This window comes from Haliaeetus leucocephalus, unplaced genomic scaffold (genome assembly GCF_000737465.1).
Source record: "Haliaeetus leucocephalus isolate CR32 unplaced genomic scaffold, Haliaeetus_leucocephalus-4.0 Scaffold155, whole genome shotgun sequence".
NCBI lineage: Eukaryota > Metazoa > Chordata > Aves > Accipitriformes > Accipitridae > Haliaeetus > Haliaeetus leucocephalus.
This window is the reverse complement of record NW_010972591.1, coordinates 1,632,865-1,640,992: the sequence shown is the minus strand read 5'-3', so window position 1 is coordinate 1,640,992 and position 8,128 is coordinate 1,632,865. Positions and strand designations below refer to the sequence as shown.

The 8,128-nt window shown below is 42.5% G+C and overlaps 1 protein-coding gene across 1 annotated transcript in view; it reads right to left on the bottom strand.

Annotated features, from left to right (window-relative positions):
• PDGFD (platelet derived growth factor D) overlaps window positions 1-8,128 on the bottom strand; it is a 144,259-nt gene that overhangs the window by 135,360 nt on the left and 771 nt on the right. The window lies entirely within an intron of this gene.

The window sequence follows — 8,128 nt, the reverse complement described above, 5'->3', positions numbered from 1 at the left end:
GCTGGGGGAAGCGGTTGAGTCACGACCCTTGGGGGTATTTATAAGACACGTAGATGTCGTGCTTTAGGGACATGGTTCAGTGGTGGACTTGCAGTGCTAGCTTTAAGGTTGGTCTTGATGATCCTAAGGGTCTCTTCCGACCTAAATGACTCTATGATTCTGTAACAAACTCATCACTGAATTCCTAAGCATTTTCTTTTATCCTGTATTAATTCATGTAAACTGTGAGCCAGACCCTGCTGCAGTAAGAGCTGATGGAAGTTTTGTCATTTATTTCAGTGCAACAAAAGGCAAGACAGCTGTTTTTCAAGTTTTTCGTGGACCTAGTGTTTAATAAATATTTTTACACAGTCTAACATCATCGAGTCTCAATGCACAGCAGGGCTAAAATACATTGGCAGGAAGTTTGTACAGGAGGTAAAAGCGTGTCCTCCTGCACCATCTTCAAATATGCAGAGCTCTGACTGCCAAAGCAGAAATATGGGATGTTGGCCTTCAGAGCATGGGACACAGATCAAAAAGGAAGCATGAAACCAAAGATTACTCAAGTACAATAGGAAGCCTGAGATCATGTAGGATTTATTCACTACCAAAAGTATAAGAGCCAAACCCAAACTCCCAAAAGAATATCTAGCCAGTTTGACACCATAAACAGGACACTTCCTTAGCTTTGTAAACAGGAGATTGATTTGAAACAAACTGCCAAGTAACCTAACACAATCCAGTATTTTAGCCAAGAGATCCTCTCCAGAAGCAGTGATACAAGTGGTCTCTTTTATCCAAAATGTGGTATAATATAATCAACCTTATAAATATAATAGCAGGATTTTTGGAGGCAATTCTCAAATACAGCTTGAACCAACTAACTAAAAGGAGTACTACTAAATTTTCCTGCATTAGTGGGCAAATTCTTACTACAGAGAATGCCAACACAGAGCCTTCATGGTATTTCTTAGGACTCATTTAATATCCCAGTGTCAAATCCCTGCAGGTCCACAAAAGCCAGAGCAGGCAGGGGCAAACAGCCCTTCTCTAGGGTTGGGAACATGCTATGAACATTGAGAGCTAACTCAAGCTTTCTCAGCTGGGTAGGCAAAACTGAACGTTGCTACACAAGGAACAGAGGAGGAAGGCAAGGAGAAGGGACACAGCTGGGCCCAGCGATGCAGGAGAACCAGACTTCATGTTCCTGCTAGTGCTGCATGTGGGAAAAGGGGTGAGAGTGGGCAAGAGGGAGAGCAGGACAGAAGAGACAGGCAAAGCGACCACTGCTTCTGAGGCAGGATGTGTTCCACCCATCACCACCCCTGTCACCTGCAGTAGGTGCCATTACAGAATGGTTGAGGCTGGAAGGGAACTCTGGAGGTCATCATTATTGCTCTGGAGGCAACAAGGAGCTGGACATTTTGAAGCCTTTTGGAGCCTGATATTGCAGGCAGCTGCCTACTTTTTCTGTTTTCAGAGCCAGTCCTGTAAGATATTTTATTTGCTGTTAAAGAGATCAGTCTGTAATTTGCTGCAGATATATTTTAATACAAGCAAGACTAACTATATGAAAAGACTGCAGCATAAAATACATAAACTTCTGCTGCACCTTTTCTATATATACTGTCATTAGAGGTATGAAATGAAAGCCATTCCCTGTCCTTCTAATTTACTGTTCCTCAAGGAACTTTTTTGCTGTATAAATAATACACATTTTGCAGATCTGTTTCTTTTATGCAATATTTACACCCAGTCTAAAGAAGGAGTTCCAGAAATTTAATGTAGTGAATTTGTATATTATTTTTTGAAAGAATTTCTGCCTTCGATAATCCTTTTCCCTATAAGTTCCTTTTTACTTAATAAAAATTTTAATAACATGTAAATTACTTTCAGAACTTCCACTCACAACCTGGAAAACTGACAAACATTTTTAAACACAACTTGCTTTCAACCCAAATTCCATAAATTACATAGCTAACAACTTCATGTAAAGAGGATCTTAACTACCTTGAATAGTTAGGATCAAATATTTGTCTAACTGTTCATTGTTCAACCAGGACTTCAAAAGGTTACATTAAACCTGGGGGGGGAGGGGGATTAGTATTCTAAAAAAAAATTCCCTGGGTACAATATTTTTATGATTTGAATGCTAATTTGGAAACAATTATATTAAGTGTACTTATACTCATTTCCCTGTCCTTATGTCCTCTGATTTATGTGCATATATAATATCCTACATGAAATAATATGTAAAAGATGCAATATGTATTTATTCTACATATCCATGTACATAATATTCATGCCTATGATACATATGCATTATATTTTTATTTTAACAGAATATTTGACAAATATATTTGACAAAAACATAGTGACAAAGGATGAGGAAAAGGCTGATGTACTTAATGCCTTCTATGCCTCAGTCTTTAATAGTAAGACCAGTTGTTCTTTGGGTACCCAGCCCCCTGAGCTGGAAGACAGGGACGGGGAGCAGAATGAAGCCCCCATAATCCAAGGGGAAATGGTGAGCAACCTGCTACACCTCTTAGACACACACACAAGTCTATGGGACCAGATGGGATCCACCCAAGGGTACTGAGGGAGCTGACAGAAGTGCTCACCAAGCCGCTTTCCATCATTTACCAGCAGTCCTGGCTAACCGGGGAGGTCCCAGTTGACTGGAGGTTAGCAAATGTGATGCCCATCTACAAGAAGGGCCTTAAGGAAGATCCAGGGAACTCCTGGCCTGTCAGTGTGACCTCGGTGCCGGGGAAGATTATAGAGCAGATCATCTTGAGTGCCATCACACGGCACATGCAGGACAACCAGGTAATCAGGCCCAGTCAGCATGGGTTTAGGAAAGGCAGGTCCTGATCTCTCTCCTTCTATGACAAAGTGACCGGCTTCATGGATTAGGGAAAGGCTGTGGATGTTGTCTACCTGGATTTAGTAAAGGCTTTGACACTGTTTCCCACAGCATTCTCCTGGAGAAACTGGCTGCTCATAGCTTGGACAGGCATACTCTTTGCTGGGTAAAAAAATGGCTGGATGATTAAGCCCAAAGAGTGGAGGTGAATAGAGTTAAATCCAGCTGGCAGCCGGTCACAGGTGGTGTCCCTAGGGCTCAGTATTGGGGCCAGTTCTGTTTAGTATCTTTATCAATGATCTGGACGAGGGGATCAAGTGCACCCTCAGTAAGTTTGCAGACAACACCAAGTTGGGTGGGAGTGTTGGTCTGCTGGAGGGTAGGAAGACTCTACAGAGGGATCTGGACAGGCTGGATCGATGGGCCGAGGCCAGCTGTATGAGGTTCAACAAGACCAAGTGCTGGGTCCTGCACTTGTGTCACAATAACCCCATGCAATGCTACAGACTTGGCGAAGAGTGGCTAGAAAGCTGCCCAGCAGATAAAGGGCCTGGGGGTGTTGGTCAACAACTAGCTGAATATGAGCCAGTAGTGTGCCCAGGTGGCCAAGAAGGCCAACAGCACCCTGGCTTGTATCAGAAATAGCGTGGCCAGCAGGACTAGGGCAGTGATCGTCCCCCTGTGCTCGACACCGGTGAGGCCGCACCTTGAATACTGCATTCAGTTTTGGGCCCCTCACTACAAGAAAGGCATTGAGGTGCTGGAGCGTGTCCAGAGAAGGGCAATGAAGCTGGTGAAGGGTCTAGAGCACAAGTCTTCTGAGGAGCAGCTGAGGGAACTGGGGTTGTTTAGTCTGGAGAAAAGGGGGCTGAGGGGAGACCTTATCGCTCTCTACAACTACCTGAAAGGAGGTTGTAGCGAGGTGGGGGTCGGTCTCTTCTCCCAAGTATTAAGTGATAGGGCAAGAGGAGATAGCCTCAAGTTGCATCAAGGGAGGTTTAGACTGGAGACTGAGAAAAATTTCTTCACTGAAAGGGTGGTCAAGCATTGGAACAGGCTGCTGGGGGAAGCGGTTGAGTCACCACCCCTGGAGGTATTTGAAAGACGTGTAGATGTGGTGCTTAGGGACATGGTTTAGTGGTGGACTTGGCAGTGTTAGGTTTATGGTTGTACTGAATGATCTAAAGTTCTTTTCCAACCTAAAAAATTCTATGATTCAATGATTCCAAATTTTGCACATACTTGTACTTTTCGTTCATCGTAAGCTATAGTTAGTTTTACTCGGCATCATCTCACTTATATATAAGCTATTCGAGCTTATACAAGTATATTTTATCCTGTAGGACTGAGTCCCTTGACTTTAATGGAATTATAAAGATGCTGAAAGTTAAGGACATGGAGAATGTTATTGCACTAATGATTCCCTGTGAGTTTCCTATTTATGCCTATTCCTAGGTGTTTCATAAAACACAGCCTTTCTGTGGGATCACAGTGAAAAAAAAATACATTATTTTAGAATTTTCAGCAGTGTTCAGTTTCTAATAATCAAAGCAAAACAATTATCAAGTTTTTTCTGCAAGCCTTTTAAGAATTAGCTGGCCTAATTAAGTTTCATTCAAATACATTTAAAAAAAAACGAATCAAGAAGTGTTGAGAGACTGGCTGGAGAGTTTATAGTGACTTCCACTAAATGATATACATCTGCCTGATAAAACATGTTTCAAAGCTCCTTTGGAGAATTATTCCATGCTGTTTGCTGCTGAGTCAGGGTTGGAATTCTCGTTCAATATCCTTTGATACTTCAGTCCAAATAGTTAATTATACAGATAAGAGAATCATCAAAGTTAAACAATTGTAGACCAAAGTGCATTACTACAGGTAAATTACTAAGGTGTTTTTTTTTATCTGATGAAGACTGAAATACACTTTTTTTTTACAAAACCTCCAAAAACAATCAGGAAAATAAGCTTATAAAAGCAAATTTATTTTAGCTATTTTCCAGTTGACACAATTTTATGTTACTAGAGTCCTTTAAAAAAACATGTATACAAGCCTATTATAAAATAACTCAAGAAGTGCATTCCAAACCTGAGGTTCTTATACCACTACTGATACAACAGCCATTTCAAAGTGGTATGAAAAACACCCCAAAAGCAGACAGTTAACACCTGTTTGGTGAGAGAATACTGCCCAAATCATCAAATGCTCTTCCCTGTGCTTAGGCACAGGCCAACACAGGAAAGGGGAGGGTAGAGTTAATGGCACACATCCCTTTGGACAGGCCATCAAAGAGCCAAAAGCTGTTACCGTTTCCCCAGAATGGTAAAGTACAATTTTTCTTTGTATTTTGGTGGTTAACAAGCAAACCAAAGTTTAGAAATTCCACATTTATTTTGATTGATAATGAAAACCACAAGAGCCCGGAAACTTATCTCAAGTCGTCTGATGTTATGGTTATAAACCCACATCAGAAGATACTGATTCCATGGAGTTCTGTTGTTTACATACTGAAATGATTTGACACTATGCTGTCTGTTCTGTTCTGCCTTTTCTTTAAACCTTAGATTTTAAAGGTTAAAACATGTATAGTGATGCTTAGTCTGAGTATACAGACTAGGCATACTTTCCTAGATTGCGCATTCATACAGATGTTTGTTCAATAACAGATAAGAACAAGCAATTGATGTTTCAGTTAGACACCATACAGTAAATAATATTACTTAGCATTTTTCATCTCCACTTTTGATCTCCAAGTACACATAAACAACCAAAATAGCAGAAACAAAATATCAGACTTCTTCTAATTAGGCAGTATTACCTGTATACTGCAAATTGGGAAACTGAGGCAAAGAGAACAATGGAAGCATCTGCAAGCTCTCTCTGTGTGATATTCTGACAAACTTCAAACGACTTAACAGGTAATGGCATTAATAAACACTTTAAGTAAATACTACTACAAGTGCTATAAATATGGCTGGCATCTCCAGGACACTTTAAAAAATTGATTAGTGTTACACTGGACAGCTGAGTCATCAATGCCCGTCCTTCCACCAGGACAAGAGGATGTCTTGTAAGCAGGTTATTTATATTCTTAATATCTTCAGCAGGAAGTACAGGCTGGTTAGGTTTGGTAGTCATTAAATGGCACTTTTTTTGTATGTGCTGCCCTTCATCTATAGATTTCTTCCCAGAGCAACCTCAGTCTTCAGTAAGAGCAATTACAAATAGGCCAACCTCCTTTAGCCTATAAGAAGAAAGATAATCTCAAATCGCGCACAGTGCAAAGGTTTGTTTTGGCCAGAAGCAATACCAAGCCTCCATATTAAAGCTCTGTGTATGCAGTATCACTAGTTTATCCTGCTTGGAGGTAACAGAAAACTGGAATCCAAAGGATTGCTTTCTTTTTTAATGAAATGTGCAGGTGGTCTTAGACTTGCCAAGATACAGTATTTTTTTAAAGAGCTGAACAGACCTTGCTTCCTCTTCAGTATCTCTCTTAATTCCACAACATAATAATCATGATCATCAACCCAGGACATAATATTAAATTAGTTTTTATCCCTGCTGCGCGCTTTGAGAGAGACTGTTGGAACATATTAGTCCCAGTGTATTGTGTGCTCTTAGATCCTCTTCCATATTATCATATCTGCAAATATTTACAATGCAAAAAATACTGTCTCGCTCAGCAATGCAACCCACATGTCTTTAATGCTATTCTGTATCAGTGCTGCAAACCAAAACAAGACACAAACACCACTGAAAATTAGACAGAAATACTTATAGTGGCCTGCAGCCAGCTATGGTCTAAGCACTTTGCTTGTGAGCTCGTCGCATGCAACATTTGGAATACAGCTCATAACCTTTGGCTGCACAAATATAGACCTTTAGTCAACAAACTCAAGCAACAGTTTGGTTCCTTCGACTAAAATCGGGACCATCAGCAGCTTAACTGCTCCAGATGTTGTGATCCGATGGCCAGCTCCACTGACCATACGAGAACACACCATCCTTTACAGCCAAAAAGCAAGAGGATTCGCAAGCACAAGGAGGGAGCAAGGCTGCAGCGTGCTAAGGGTTTGCATGTGGTCTTCCTAAAAGTGTGTTTGGAGTTTGACTTGGAAGGAAGCTGGCTTAGCTTAGTTCAGTGATGGTGTCAGTTCTTCTATGAAGTTTAAGATGACAGGCTAACAAGTCATGAGGCTTGATAAAATACACAATATTTTTAAAGGATGAAACAGAAATAATGCATGTATGCTTTTATTATGAACACATATATTTTTATCACATTAAATTTGGTTTCTGAGACAGAAGGAACTGCAATTCTGTCTTGTTTCCAGACTCACGATCGCAATTCTAAGAAAAGGCCTCTTCACCTTCTCTCTGCCTTCTTTCAGTGACTAGGAAAGGCAGAGAATTAAGTTCAATATGGCTCCAAAGCTGAAACGAAAACATCTTCCTAAAACAACTGTACACCCATTATACACATTGTATACATGCTGAAAAACAAACACTGCCAAATACAGAGTACAATCTTGGAAATGGCTCAAGTGACTGGGTTTTTGAAAAGGGTTTATAAAATATATAAATTCTGGCAACTGGAAGATGTTAACTGGAAGACTGAACTTAACCTTGTTCATTTTCAGGGAGCACATCTTGCATTTCACTCTGCAAGAGGGTACACTGCAACGTGCAAAAGCAGGTCCTCCCACATGGAGCTGGAACACAACGGGTTGCTCCCCAACCGGAGGCTCATCGCCCTTCCCACACCGAAAGACCTGGTCATCTTTAATCACAAACAAGTGGATTCCAAAGGCGAATTTCAGCGGTGCTCTGTTCACGCAGCCTCCGCATTCATTCACCACAGGCCCACAGCACACGGCCACGCTGACCGCTCACTTGAGGCCCGTGCGTCCCGCGCAGCTGTGCTGCAGACCGCCGACAGCACCTCGGCTGTCCAGGATACGTATCCCCGGCCGGCCGCTCGCAGCGGGAAACGCACCAGAGCTCAAACACGAAGACTGAAGCCGCTCTTTGGGCTGCGTCCGCAAGCCCGCAGCCACCCTCCCCGGTGCCCACCATCGCTGGGCATCCTACTCCTGCCAACGGTGCGGCAGGCACAAGGGACGAGGCCGGTCCTCGCGGGGCACTGCCCAGCAGACCCGGGCGAGCGCCCGGCCCTGGGCCCGGACCCTCCCGCCACGGCGGCCCTCCACCCGGAGGACGGCTCCCCGAGAGCCGCTACAGGAGCCGAAAGCGGCCGAAGGCCGCGGCGCGGCC